The 15,945-nt window shown below is 32.0% G+C and overlaps 1 protein-coding gene and 1 long non-coding RNA gene across 2 annotated transcripts in view; one reads left to right on the forward strand and one right to left on the reverse strand.

Annotated features, from left to right (window-relative positions):
- Positions 1-15,945, reverse strand: part of LOC130441391 (rap1 GTPase-activating protein 1) — a 990,184-nt gene that overhangs the window by 844,820 nt on the left and 129,419 nt on the right. The gene's annotated exons all lie outside the window — the stretch shown is intronic.
- The window catches only part of LOC130441403 (uncharacterized), a 246,175-nt gene continuing 244,630 nt past the window's right edge, over positions 14,401-15,945 (forward strand). Inside the window, exon 1 of the long non-coding RNA XR_008909609.1 lies at positions 14,401-14,412. This is a non-coding gene — a long non-coding RNA (uncharacterized LOC130441403). The remainder of the gene's footprint in view (positions 14,413-15,945) is intronic.

Raw genomic sequence — 15,945 nt, forward strand, 5'->3', positions numbered from 1 at the left:
AAGATAAAGGTGACTTGGAATTCCCAAAAAAGGCAACCTAGAATTCTCTATGTCATGCATTGGTCAGTCAGGAGTCGAAGGATTATTGTTTACTAACCAAATTATTCAGGAAAACCGGTCTGAGTATGAATGAATACCTACATCAAGTAATTTTGAATGCGATGGTCAGTTGTTCAGTTATTTTCCTCCAAAATATACTTGATATTGGTTAAAAGTATTCGTGAAATATTGCCTGGAAATCATAGGTAGTGACCATATGAACTTTCTTTTGTAAACGTATAGGAGGTAATTCAAATAATAAGTTTGAAAAGAGTGTCTCATTAATAAACAAAATAATTACAATCTGTGGAATCTGAGTACGAAATTTTTTACTTCCAAGGTAAAAATTGATGCCCTTCAATGTCGTTGCTTAGTAAAGACTTCAATTCAATTTTACTATACAGTACAAATGAGATCCTGTACCCAAAGGACTCGACCCAGACAAACGTGACTTTGCGACTTTAGATTTCACATATTAAAATTTTCATTTTTGTTTCATTTCCATTTTATTTTAATTAGTATCATTTGATATTTATTTATAATTTCATCGTTACAATATAATTCTTATCGTTAGACCTATCATTTTAATATTCTTCCTCCCAAATTCCCTTCCAGTCGCAGCAGCCCAGGGTAAAATAGGTGCGGACAAAACGGAGGACCTCATCGGGGAGTACAGAACACTTACTCCAGGTGTTTGTAAGCTCTGACGACCCATAGCATTTCTTTGGGAGCGTAGTAATCCACTAACGATTCTCTTTTCTTTCGATTCAACGACCAATTCTTTACTAAAACGGTAATAGATAACTCTCTTCTCCATATGCGGTTTTTGCACTGGTGACTGCAGCTTCCTTTCTACTCAGGAAGGAATCTATTTGATTACATAGTTATCATAATAGTGACAAAAAGTAGTTACCGAATATTACACTCATGGCAGTAATAATGAAAATTTCTCGCAAAAATCACCAGACCGTGTACTGTAGTCACCGACGGTAAGATCTCTGGGTGGTAGCCTGCCACAGACGCCCATTTCGACTTTTATAAACACCCGTATATAATAAGCATAAAATAACTTATGATGAACTGCAGCTCGCGCCGGGAGGTAAGTGCAATTTTATAGCCTGGGTCACTACATAAAGTGTCCGTATACGACTCTCTTAAAAAATTGTGAAGGCTGATTGTTCCTTACCATTTTTTACAAACAAACTAACCAACACAATAAAAGATACACGTATATTTTGGAAACATATATTGAATTAAATTTAAACAGAGAGAATTTCTTTTATCGTTGCATTATTTCGTAATTTTCTGTTTATTTATTCAAAATGAGTTACATAACTTTTTCAACCTCTTCATTTAGTAGAAATAATATTGTTTAGTCATCAATGTTACAATTTATACAATAGAAACGTAGAAGTTAATCTTTCAATTAAATTTATTGTGGCGTGGGTATCGGCTATTATCATAATCTTTATATTTGTTTTCCTTTTCGTAATTAGCTCTGATTGGAGGTATTGATTACATCTTGTTAGTACCGGATACTGTCAAAGCTTCCACACATGAAATTTATTATGATTGTTTCTTATACATATCTTTTATCGAGCTTAGAATTGTTTGAGAGCTACTGTAGGAATTTATTAAACTCAATGAATAATGTCAAAGAATTTTCAACGAAATTATTTATTTTTAAAAACTTAAATACATGTTTTCATAGTTAATCAAACAGAAAATTGATACATAATCCTTAATATGAGAATAAAACGATTGAGGAGACATTGATGTCACTAAAAGACTTTCATATCGTACAAATACAAGAGTTGCTACTTGAATTTTGAGATATGGCAACATTGATGTGACTATGTCTAATCTGCCATTGTCACCATTAAGTTTGACACTTTTAATGGTGAACGTACTCAGCACGTATTGTCAAATGTCTATGACTTTCGAAACACCATACCTACAGGATGAATTTCGTGAATAAGCTGATGTGCCAGAAAGCATCGTTGGTGTGCGTAAACTGATATTGCAAGATCGTCATGTGATATATCGTGAATTGAGGCATATTTGCCCATTAGTTCCACACGCCTACATTTAATATTGCGAGAACATTTGGCTTTTAAAAAGATTTGTTCGCGTTGGATACCGCATAATTTGACAATCAATCAAAAAAAAGCTCGTGTCGATTGGTCCAAAGAAATGTTGGACAAATTCAATCGCGGTGCTTCAAAAGACTTCTATAAGATCGTAGCAATCGACGAATCGTGGATCAATGCATATGAACCCAAAACTAAACAATTATTAACTGTATGGGTCTTTCAAGACGAGTCAAATCCAACAAAACTTGTTCGCACACGAAGCACTACGAAGCAAATGGACGCCTGTTTCTCGAAATAACTAGACATTACACCACCGTTCCTAGGCCAATGTAGAACGGTCAATTCGGAATTGTACACCAGTTTTTGTTTACCAAAAATGTTCAATGAAATCAGGGGAACCAATCGCAGAAGACGAATCATTCTCCACCTCGACAATGCGAGCTGTCTCACATCAGTTCAAACAAAAACGTTTTTGAACATCGAAAACATCAAATTGATGTGTCATTCGGCGTACAGTCCTTGTTTAGTACCCAATGATTTCTCTTTAGATCAATAATAAATTGCGAGGTCGGCGGTTTTCTGAATTTGAAGAAGCTGTTGATGGATTCAAATTACATGTTTTGGAGGTACCTTAATAGGAATGGAAAAAATTCTCCGACAATTTGTTCAAACACATGCAAAAATGTATTATTCTAATTGAGATTATTTTGAAAAACAATAAAGCCATAGCCACATCTCAAAACTTAAGTAACAACACTTGTAAATGTAAAATGTTGTCAATTGCAAGTGTTAAAATAAATATGGATTAATTCAAACTGATGCAGAGATGTGATTGAGAATTTATGAGAATGTTGTTATGATATTTTTTTCATTAGTCATCATTGTCACGAAAAAAATTCTTTGGGACATTCACTTAAATGTTTTCTTGTAAGTAGAATTCTGATACAAGTTCACATATCAGAGTATTGTATATTAAGTTCTCTGGGTTGGCAAGGATCCTCACTCTTGCCACGCTCCAGTTTTGGCCAAAAATTTATCTGCATTAAATATGAGATTCAAATTAGGATCTAATATAAAAAAGTAATACCTTAATTTTCCTCGTGCTGGTACCTTAGGTGGTTCGGTTTCAATAGGACCATTAGTACTGCTGGTAGAAAATCGACGTTGACGTACACTTGTCACATTTAACGATGTATTTTGAAACACCATATCGACATTGTTACGCAAACACCATAATGTATTATTCTATGTAAAAAGTATTCACATAAACACAATCACTAAAACTGTTTTGTGTTTAATAGCAATCCTGTAATTTAAAATATTTAATTCGAATTAATAATTATGCAAATATAATAATAAACATAAAAAAAACTAATCAAATAAGAACTCGTACAAGTCAATTAGTATTCTTTAATGAAAATCTGAGGAATTACGCAAACTCTACATATTGTAGCCAATATTGTGTCCAATATCTGGATCTACGAGGGTCGTTTTTTATTTAAACCTCCGATCGCTCCGTGCAGACGATACGCGGGAAGAAGAAAGCAGGCATGGGCTGTAGGCGACTGCGAAGCTCTCATAATACACACTCCGCCATTGAAGACATTCAGACCTCAGTCGACGTTGTGCTACAGCTACGTAAACATGTCTGCCATTATTGATGCTCCCTACAAGTGAGAATTGCGAAGTGTGATTGGTTTTCTACAGGCTGAAGGCGATAGTGCTGGAGAAATCCATCAAATAATGAGTCGTATGTATGAGGAAACCTTCATGAGTGATGGTGTTGGACGTGAATGGTGTTGAAAGTTTAAAGATGGCCGTAATGAGGTGCATGATGGAGGGGGCCAAAGACGCAAATATGTCGTTTCAGATGACCTAGTTCAAGTTGAGAGAATGGTTGAAGAAAACCGCAGATTCACTATTATTGCTTTGTGTACGGAGTTTCCAGAAATTTCAAGGTCTGTTTTGTACTCTTTAGTTGCTGAATGGTTAGGCTACATTGGAGGCAACTTTCTGTGAAGAGAGTATTGAAAAGCTTGTCCACAGATATGACAAATGTCTCAATCTCTTTGGTGATTATGTCGTAAAGTAACAGTAAGTAAGTGTACCAATCTTTTGATAATAAAATTTTTTATAGCTTATCGGAGGTTCAAAAAAAAACGACCCTCGTACTTGACTATGTTCTTGGAGTGTTTTAATAGAATGCCCACACATTGGCACCAAGGTTACTTCTTCCTGCATCGGACAAAAGTTAAGTAGATCAGGATCGATAATTTTTGAAATAAAAAAAAATTATAGTAGGATGAAACCCATTGAAAAAGTAGAAGAATGTTATTAAAATGAATGAATGAAAAAATAATTTACGGGTGATTTGAGGTCGGGAAGGGGGAAGGGGTGAGTTTTAAAGGGTTAACAACTGTTTATCTCGATTTCAGATCAGAAATCTCAAAGTTTTATGGAGAAAAGTTGGATAGCAAAATGTATAAACTAAAGATCTACCACTTTTGTATTCTATATAAATATAATATAAAACTTGTGTCAGACCAGTAATGACATACGCCATAGAAACGAGGGCGGAGACTGCAACTACTAAACGGATTCTTAGAACAACCGAGATGAAGACATTACGCTCAATCACAGGGAAAACACTAAGAGACAGAATAAGGAGCAATGAAATCAGAAGAATGTGTGACGTTCCGGATATAGTGAGATGGGCCAGAACTAGAAGAAGAGCATGGAGAGATCATATCAATAGAATGAACAACGATCGACTGGCGAAAATCGCAAAGGAAGAGAGACCCAATACAAGTAGACCCCCTGGAAGACCACCAAAGCGCTGGTACGAGAGCTGGTCCTCGCAGTCACAACTTAGGCTGCCTCTTTGAAAACACAAGACACAGTCTTAAAATAAGAAGAAGAAGAAGACTTTTGTATTCACACTTTTTCCACATAACCTCATAATTTATGTGGTAATTCAAACAACCGAGTTGTTGGTTTGGTAATTTTTGTATTGTATTTGATTTGAAATATTTATTTTTTAACGCTATTTTGACTTGATTTTCAATTGAAAATCCTAACGTCAAAATATTTGAAAAAATCAGTTAATTTTTTTATTCTTGAAATCTCCACTTTCCGATGGTGTAAAAAATATTACCATGAACATGGTGATTTTTCTCAGAAAAAAAAACAAAAAAAAACAAAAAATTATTACCCGAAAACTTTTTTCAATCATTTGTGCAATTTATTAAAATTTTACAATTTAATTACACGAAAAATATGAGATTTCATGTTAAATTGATAAATAATTTTACGACTTTTTTTCCTTTCTTTTTTTTTAGAAAATTTATCATGGTGGCACTAATGTTTTTTTATGCCAAAAGAAAATGGAGATTCCAACAAACAAAAATCTTATCGTTTTTTCAAAATTCATTCAATTTTTACGGGAGAATTTTTGATTGAAAATTAGTGTACTTTTCCGATATTAAGCCAAAATAATGTTAAAAAATGAATATACCAAATCGAATAAATTACAGTATATTTGGGACATATAAAAAATATATTTCCAACAAATCTCGTGAAATAAGAATGTTTTTTTAAGAGAAAAATTAAAATACCAAAAACTTGAATTTTGAATTTTATAATATTGAGGTTGTGTGAAAAGATTATGAATTGAAAAGTGATAGATCTTGTTATTAGTTACAACTTTGCTATTTAATATTTTTCCATAAGACTTGTATTTCTGCCCTAAATCGAGATAAGCCGCTTTTTACCCTTAAAAACTCACCCATTCCCCATACCCGATCTTAAATCGCCCGTAAATTAGTTTTCCTTTCATTCTTATTTCATCATTTTCAAACGCTTCTATTTGGTCTAAAGATGTCTAGATGTGAAAAAGAAATTGCTTGGTTTTCATTTGTTATGATGTATACTAGCAAGTATATTTTGAAATTAATCCTTCAAAAGAGAAATCCTAGTGAACGGATATAATCACGGCAATCATAGTTTGGTGATTGGAATTTCGGAGGTTTCATATAATGGTTTTCGCTTATTATACCTCCATAAGCTCCAAAACTAATTCATTTGTTCAACAAGAAGCCATTTTTAATGCACTTTACATGTTTAAACGTCTTGAGCTCCAATAAGACTGAATATTAAACCAATGAATGATCGACAAGACGAACAACGAAACAAATCCTTTACAAAACCACACTCCGGACGTTCAACTCGAAGCATTGAGCGTCAACGTCTTTCAACATTGCTGCTGTTGGCATCAACACTGGCCCCAATATGTGGAGTTGGCGCAAGAAGTTCTAGAAAGAAATTCATCACCATTGGACGAATTGTCAGAGTATTATTTATCTCCAAAGTTATAATTAACATTTTGCAATATTTTCCTTACTTATTGTTTATTGACTTACTCTATGTTGAACTAAAGAAGGGTTACTTTAATAACAACAAATGTAAATGCAAGATGATACATAAAGTTCTCTAACAAAAAGTATTCTAGCGTGATAAAACTTTGTAGAGTCTAGATTAAGTAGGTTTCTAAAATAATACTTTTTTTCATTTAAACTTTGTTTAATTATTTTAAAAACGGTATAAATGTATTAATGTCAGTGTAATAGTGGTCACTGACATTGGTTATCTGCACCTAAGTTATCACTGAAAAATAATGTCATGTACGTATTTAAAAATAAGCACTGCGACCCAATTGATGATAGTAAAAACAATGATACCTTATTTCGATTGTTATTTCAAAATGTATTCATGGAAAAAAAAATTCTGGCAGCATAAAGAGGATCCATTCATACAATTCCTAATTTTAGAACTTAAGAAGTGACTGAAGTTGTTTATCTTAAAACTAGTATGGGAGTCTGAATATTATGTTTGAAGACGAAATAGAATTTTTTGATAACACAAATCAAAATTATTAACATATGTCACACGAATAGAACTCTCACTTATGTCTAGTGAAAAGTTTGAACACATTATTTGTTGTAAAGAGAAGTGACTAAACATTTTACTAGGACTGGAGCTACGGTATTGAAGAGAGATAATTCTGTTATTTTAATACCCAATTCTTCAGTTTATCCGGACGAAAGAGAATGATTGAACAGCTTCAGATCGAAGAAATTTGATAAATTGCATTAAATCAATAATGGAATAAAAAAATCTCAACATTCAGTAGACCCTAGGTCCTTTCCAACTATTTGATTCTCAAAATGACAACTATACCTTTAAAATCTATCATCTTTGTTTCTGTTCAGCTGTACTTATTATAATTATACAAGTAATATTCAAAACTATTTGAAAGGTAATTGAAATATCAACTTCATTAACCTTGGATGAGTTTAAAACGGTAAAAAAGAGAAGCGAAAGAATATTGAACAGTAGTTTGAAATTATCTTAGATAAAGTGATGATGGAAATCTCTTACCAAAATACGTGTTTTGAACGTATTTGGATGATGACTATTATGGACTGCTTTCAGACATAAAACTAAATATATTAAGTTGATTGAAAGCAAGCGAAACTTAGTTTACATATTTAATATGATTATATAAACTAGGAGAAATTGAACTAATGACAGCAGAAATAGTAATTAACGAAAACGAGAAATTTAAGACAGCAGAATTAACTGCAATTATTCGAACCCTAAAAACAAGAAGATACCATTGCAGGATAGAATCCCAGCTGAATTACTGAATCATTGGAATCAAAAACTTACGCAGCAACTACAATTTAAAGTACACGTTTATTTTTGAAAAGAAAAAAGAGATTATTAGTATCATAATAAAGGTTGAGACTTAGGGTGTTCTAAGAAGACGATTCCAGCATAGCAAATTATGAAAAATCAATTAAAAACAACATATGAGCATAGATACACATCAATATAAAAAACAATCCATTGTTTTACAGTTTTGCAACGAACAAAAGCTCCTTATCACTCATAAAAAATATCTACAGGGTGAATCATGAGGAACTTTACATACTACTACCATATACACAGTCCTTCAGGAAGGATATTAAAAATTGTCAACTCCTCTTGTTCATTGATTTACAGGGTGATTTGTGAAATTAACCATAAATAGCCTACACAATTAGTAAGTGTTTGGTTAGTTAGAAATGCCAGGATCGGCTATGGAAAAATTTACCCAATTAGGGGTTCGTATATAATTTCTACTTATACCGAAGACGCCGTATCTGTGGCTGAAAATGAAGATTATTTAGATTAGGTATTACATTGAATCATATACATTGTCACAATAATTATTATTATGATATAGTTCTGAAAAAGGAACCGAATAACAATAGAAATGTCATTGAGATTCAGACTTGAAGTTGAAAGCAACAGGGTACAAATTCTAAGCATAGACTTAGCAGGATGTGAGAATATTGACAGAGATAGAGTGAGGCAATACGAGGATGGTCCCAGTATCTGATCCAACAAAGCAATGAAAAAATTTATTTATCAATCTTCTCTTAATTCCATACGCTTTTCCCAGCGATGTCCAATAAGTTCGATTCCCCTTTTTATAATAAGAATCGTCGAGCTCCTCAAAAATTGCCCATAACCGCCTCTTCATTGTTCAAATCTTTGAACACCGAGCCATTTTTCAAGCCTGATTATTTCTACTTAGTGATATTGTATTAAACATTCTGTATGATAATAAATGAATTAATCTTCATAATACTAATTATAAAATGATTACAAATGTTTCCAATTGAGAAACTGGCCTAGATTTTATTCGTACTACCTACTGTCATTACTTATTTATAACATAATCTCAATTTTCCCAGGGAGGAAATTTGTTATAGATGCAAATTATTTCTGTCGAAATAAACAGAGTGTTCAATTAAACAATTTTCTATTAATGTACTATCCAAAAACAAAGCTTCCATACTTTAATAGGACACTTATAAACAGTCATAAATTACACCATACGATGGTGCTATGTTTCTTCATAATACAATATAAACTGCAATATGTCCGGTAATATATCACGAACTACCTCAATTACTGGAAGTAACGAGAAGATTTTGTACAGTATTTCACCAATAAAGCCATAAAAACGTCTTAATAAGAATTTAATAGAATTCTGGATAGACCATAGAAGTTTTGTGATTTACAGACGGGAAAACGTAATATAGAAACATTCTGATTAGATTTTTAATTTAATTAAAATTAAAAGAATGAAATTCTAAAATTAATGAATTGAGTTAAATAGTAGCAAAGCTGATTGTGTATGTTACAGTAAAAAAGATAAATCGGTGATTGTATAAAATTACCGGGGATTATACATAATCATTGAATTTGGCAAATATGATAAATTATTTCATATTTATCAAATATCGTGACTTATTCGCAGTGTTCGTGATTTTTTTCTATTTAAATCAGATTTGTTTAATTTGAATCGGATTTTTTTAACAAATCTTCAAATTTATAGTTATTCATTACTTTATATCTGTAAAAGTAATACAGATTTTTAACAGCATCATAAAATATAATTGAAGTAAATCAACGGTCAGTATCAGTAGTACAGAGTGCAGATTTTTTTGGAGTAGTTACTACTACTAATCTAACCTAACCCAACCACTGTTTGTTTTCTTAGTATCCATAATATTAAGTAATTTGGAATTAAACCGTTCAAGCATTCAGCCATTAATTAATGTTTTATTTTTTACGAGAGGGTGGCGAAAAAACGTCTACATGCAAAGAAATTAGAACTCGTGCTAAGCAGTTGCGCAAATTGAACAAATTTTCGTAAAGTTGGGGACTTTATCACATTCCCCATTACAAGTTGGAGTAATTTTATATAATCACCAAATTTATTACTTTTACCGTAACATATACATTAGATATTGAAGTAATCCATCAGATTTATGGCAAAAGTTTCGTATTTTCTGTGCCACATCCACTGTAATTTAATATTTCTACTAGGGTTAATATAGGTCTCGGTATGTGAAAATACAAATCTGACAAATAGTTTAGAATTTCAAGTAGTCGAATTCAGCTCTACCAACAAATCCTCTGCACTCACCTCTTCGAATATGTACCGAATTCGCGTGGTACCTGGGTGCATGACAATTAGTGGTTATGGCTATGTAGCAGGAAACGGACACAAATCGGCTAAGGGAAAACCCCCTATAGAAACTCTAGTCTTCCAGATTAGGGGTTGTTCTATATCATAAAAAAAAATGATGCTAGTCTCAGAAATGAAACTTGAATACAAGGTTAACCACAATTTTGGAACTTTAATGGTGCAAGGTTGCAGAGTTAAATTGACAGAGATTATCATGATTTGAATAAAAATAACTACAAAGTTGTTATACTGACAGATACAAAGAAAAAGGGGAATGGCTCAGAAATGCTTCACAACTACACACATTTGTATAGTGAATTGTCAAAAGATCAACATGCTAGTAGAGTATCTGTATCTGTACTAATCCATAAAAACCTGAGAATAGACTGGGAAGCCATTAGTGGAAACTTAATTAACCTGAACATTTTGCGACATAAAATCACACTAATTGGAGCTTATGGAATATCCAATGATGCTAATGTAAATGAAATGAAGTAATTTATCGATGAATCGAACCAAAAAGTAGCCAGAAATATTCATATTTTGAGAATTTAAGTAACAGAACAGGAAAAATGCGATTATTGCACCATACGGGAAAATAAATAAAAACGGTAAAAGGTTTAGTGAACGAAGTAATCAAAACCCACTTACAATTAGAAAGGGTTACTTTAGGCAGAAAGAAATACATAATTTTACATAGATTCAGCCAACAAGGAATTTAAAATCGATAATAGATTACGTAATAACCAAACGACAAACCACATTAAAAGTTGAGGATCTTAAGAGCGCTTGTAGACGTCCGTTTTTTCACCGGACCGATGTCTGGTGCTTGTACACACATCCATTATAAGTCATACACCACCGCGAATCCGGCAAAAAACACGGTCCGTTGTCCAGGGAAAAAAAGGACGTCTACAAGCGCTCTAAGGCGTACAGAGGTGTTTGCGAACGTGTCAATTGATCAGGAAACTGATCTACTACTAATAGATATCACAGGAGATATAATTTAAATAGTTTTTAGAATGAGAATACACGATATTTGTACCAAGGAGCCCTACCATCAAGAACCGGAGTATTTAACAGTGGATGCACTTTATGAAAACATAACATACAAAAAAATTGCAAAGAAGCATTAGAAATATACCTAAAAAATAAAAAATATGGTGGAATAATAAATTGGTTAACGAAAAAAAGAGATATCAAAAAATGCTGAGCACTAAAGACGAGGAAGGCTTGAGAAAGTGCAGGGAACAAAAAAGACAAACAATAAAATACAGTTCCAAAATAGTAGATATTTTTCCTCGATAACAGTACAAGAGTAGCTTATGAGAAACACCATCATGTTCCATTTAATATACCAAAGATTAGATTTTATTAATAGTCGTATAATTTAAAACACTTTATTGTAGATCCAATTATTGCTTGCTTTCTAGGAAAATATTTTTATTATTTGGTAGGATTTGTTCAATAAATAATTATATTAATATCACAAGCAGGAATTTTCAGTTTTCTAAACACGTTGATTTACTATAATATTACTTTACAGTTAACACCATGGTTTAGATTCACAACGACTATTGAAATATTCTATTTAGATATTAGAAGAATCAGAATGAAGATATTTCAAATCAACTCATGCAATTTCTTCTACAGTAAGGGTCTATCTGTTGAGGAACTCAAAAAATTATAGTCCTATTCTATAGTGGCGGAATCCTTCATCATTTTACTAGAATGTGATAGTTGGACTAATTTTAGTACTTCGATTTTAAAACGACCTAATCTTTATGATTTTTTTTTTGGCCTTACAAAAAATAATTAGGTTATAATTTTTTAACAATTAGGTGAACTTTGTAATGGTTTAACAATTTTTTTTGGGTCTTCGGTTAAGAATCGTGAAATAATAGTTTTGGTAGCAAAACTATGTCACTATATGTCTCCTCTATTAATATTTTTCGCGATAGTTGTGTTTATTTTGTGAAAACTATTCGTGGTAGACATCCGTGGATAACTTTACATGGGTAAACAAAGTAAACTTTTGGCTGGTTTATGTGCTGATTTGATTGATGTCAAATCTGACATTGCCATCATATAGTGCTAATTGAGTTGTTTTCAGACAGTTAAAACTTTCTTCCTGGTCAACAAATGGAATTGTCTCGTGAGATGATTTTCTTTGAAACAAAATCGGCTGTTGAGCCAGAAAAAGTCGATGCTGTGGGTGATATTGAGTCATACTTGGGCATTAGTTCTACTCGCTTACATTCAATATTGCATAAACATTCGACTGCCAAAAAGATTTGTTCCGATAATTTGAAAATTGTCAAAAAAAGCTGTCGATTGGTGTGAAGAAATGCTGAAAAAGTTCAATTGCGATGCTTTTAAAGACGTCTGTAGAACCGTGACAGGCAACGAATAATGGATCTATGCATATGACCCCGCAAACAAACAACAATCCACTGGGTCTTCCAAGATAAGCTAAATTGAGGAAAAGTTGTTCGCGATCAAAGCACTCCGAAACAAATGGGTGCCTGTTTTTTCAGAATAATTGGACATGTCACAATTGTTCAGCTAGAGAAACGTAGAACGGTTAATTCGGAATGGTATACCAGCATTTGTTTTTCAGAAGAATTCGAAAAAATCAGGGAAACCAATCGCAAAGACGAATCATTATCCACAACAACAATGCGAGCTCTCACACATTAGTTCAAACAAAAACGTTGAAAGCATCAAACTGATGGGTTATTCGCAGTACAGTCCTTGTTTAATACCCAATTATTTCTTCTTATTGCCGCAGATAAAAAATAAAATGCGAGATCAGCGAATTTCTATACCTGAAGAAGCGATTAATGTATTCAAATCATGGAAGTACCTCAACAGGAATGAAATTGGTTCAAACACATACAAAAATGTACTGTTCTCAATGGAGAATATTTTGGAAAACAATAAATCCATATCCAATTATAAATATTTGTTTTTATTTGTTTGTCTCAAAACTTAAGTAGGAACCCTCGTATAACTAGTTACTAGTCCTTCAAAATACTTTTTAAGCTACATAATACCGTGTTCTGCTTTTAAAAAATTCGATTATATAAGCATGTCAAAAAGACAACTAATACTATTTCGACAATCAACAAAATACGCTATATTCAAAAGTGTCACCTGATTTATATTCCTTCTACATTAGTAATTAATAATAATCGTATAATAATTTAAAAAAATGATACCAAATAATTAGAATTAGAAAAATGGAAATTTGATTTTCAACTATCACTTTTGATCACTGCCCACACGACCGGTCACATTCACTATAATATCGAAACCACAACGTTTCAAAGAGCTCGCGCTCGAAAGGTTCATTGGAAACTAAGAGATAACGTCGAACCAGAGTACCGACCAAGTCTTGTATAATGGTACAGATCAAGTAGTGAGAGTGCAACGTAGAGATCTTATTTTTATTTTAAACGATCATTGAAAATTTATTAATAGATCCGCTTCCTTATTAATTCAAAATCGCTTTTACTTTTCGTAAAAGTATTCTGCTTAGGTTATCCGTAATTAATATATGAATTTGATAAAAAAGTGAATAATAGAGAGAATTTATATTTAACTGCATTAAGGAATTCTCCAACGCTTTGATCATTCCCTGACTTTTACTTTCACTAACATTTTCATGAATAGATAAGAAAAATATAATACGTAAAAGTATATCTTGTTGACATTTTACAATTTGGAGAAATGTCCTTAAAGGAAGCACATACTATAGTCCTAATTTAAGAAGGAAAAGAATTTATTTTCCTTTTAAACATCTTCAAATTAGTTTTCAAAGCACTTTTTTTATTTATACATAATTGGATAATTACCACATTGTGGCAAAAATTAGAAGGTGAAAAAATCTCTATTAATCGAATCAGTCTCACTAAAAAAAAAAAAAAAATTTTTATTTTATTAGTATTGAACGTTATACTAGGATCAAACGAAAACATTTTTGTGAGTATTGTAAAGTATTGAGCCCTTATCTAATTATGAACGTGGATTAGGCAGATAAAGGTCGTGCTCAGCGTTTCTAAGAGGATAGCTGTACAGAGATCTTTCCAAAATTGGTGAACCTTGTTTAAGAATTAGGCAAACGTATTCAAAAATTGATAAGGAAGGAACAGTCAATATTTTGAATCTTTTAAAAAAACTTCTGTCTGAGTCTGAGTGAATATCTAACAGCTCTCTTTTGTAGTTTGAAGACTCGCTCAAATTGAGACACGTACCCCAAAAGGGAAGGGCATATCGGAGATGCGACTCAGTAAGGGCATAATAAACAGACAGAACTAAATTTTAGATATAAAGAATTGTCTACAACAAACCATAAGAATTTTACAGATTCAACGACGTAAATGGTGATGTTATTTAATACAAAAGACTGCAATGTGTTTTTATATAATTAAGCTTTAGTTTTAGGAACGTTGAGACACGGAAGATTAGAATCGCACCATTATTTATAATTTATATAATTTTATTTTATATTTAGGTTACTAGATATGGTCCTATGAAATACCGCGAGAACAAGTTTGTTCTAAGAGAACTTAGTATCGTCATTATGAGGAGTAGATCAACTGTATAAACGGAATATATATAGTTTAGCTTCTTAAAAACCCTTCCTTTATTTTGAACGGTAATACTTCGACAGATAAAATTTACAACGTGAAAATGAACGATTGTAAGGTAACAGGTGTGAAATGCACACGGGCGCCATCCTTTAGAAGCGCCAAAGCCCAAGGTACAAAAAAAAATAATATCCACCGTTACTAACGACGAGAAGAAAATTTAAACAAAAATTTACTATGAACACCGAGATGAGACCTTTCATGAACGAACAACCACCTTTAAAATTCGTTTTTTCTTAAAAAAACTTTCTGAATAACCGAATTGATTTATTAAATGAGTCTGGTAATATTTTCGGATTCAAATTGAGTTACAGCGATCTTTTAAAACGATTCCAATGATTTGTTACGTTAAAGTTGTTTTCATTACCTGAAGAAACTGACCCCTCTAAAGTATTTTACGATATATATTTGAAAACAATTTAATCTTCACCCGTCCAAACACAGGCATTTCATTCTTCAGTCTTTATGAAAATATTTTGATAAAGACTGAAGTTGAATTATATGTAGAATTATATATAACCAATATTTCTATTATTTTTCTAAAAAAATGTGATTTTTAGTTTTAGATTATTTTATATTATTTTTAAACAACTTGTCTATACTCCATTAGTTGATTAAACGATTTAAAATGGATGTAAACAAGAATTTATTTTGTTAATGTTTTTATTCTGTTTGGTTAATTTTGATATTTTAATCTACAAATAAATGTGACTTCTAAAGTTCAGGTTTTTGTTTAATTTCAAGCACCTACCAACCTACCTACTTTCAAAAAAAATTAATAAAAAAATTATGTAAAATGCCTTAGGAATGCTAAAATAGGTATTTGCACACAGTAGCCCTTACGGGGGCCCTGGATGACGTTATCAGGTCAATCAGATCAATAATATTAAATGGGACCTTACAGGAAATACCACCCTGTTTAAAAGGTATTTAGAATGTCTTCTTGATATTGGTATTTAGAATAACTATTCAATCAAACTGTTTTTTTTATTTAGAATGTTTTTGATGGTTAAATTCTTAGCCTACCATAGAATAAAACAAAATTTCAATGTCAAAATATTTTATTACTCAACATATT

The sequence above is a fragment of the Diorhabda sublineata genome, chromosome 3 (genome assembly GCF_026230105.1).
Source record: "Diorhabda sublineata isolate icDioSubl1.1 chromosome 3, icDioSubl1.1, whole genome shotgun sequence".
NCBI classification, from domain to species: Eukaryota; Metazoa; Arthropoda; class Insecta; order Coleoptera; family Chrysomelidae; genus Diorhabda; species Diorhabda sublineata.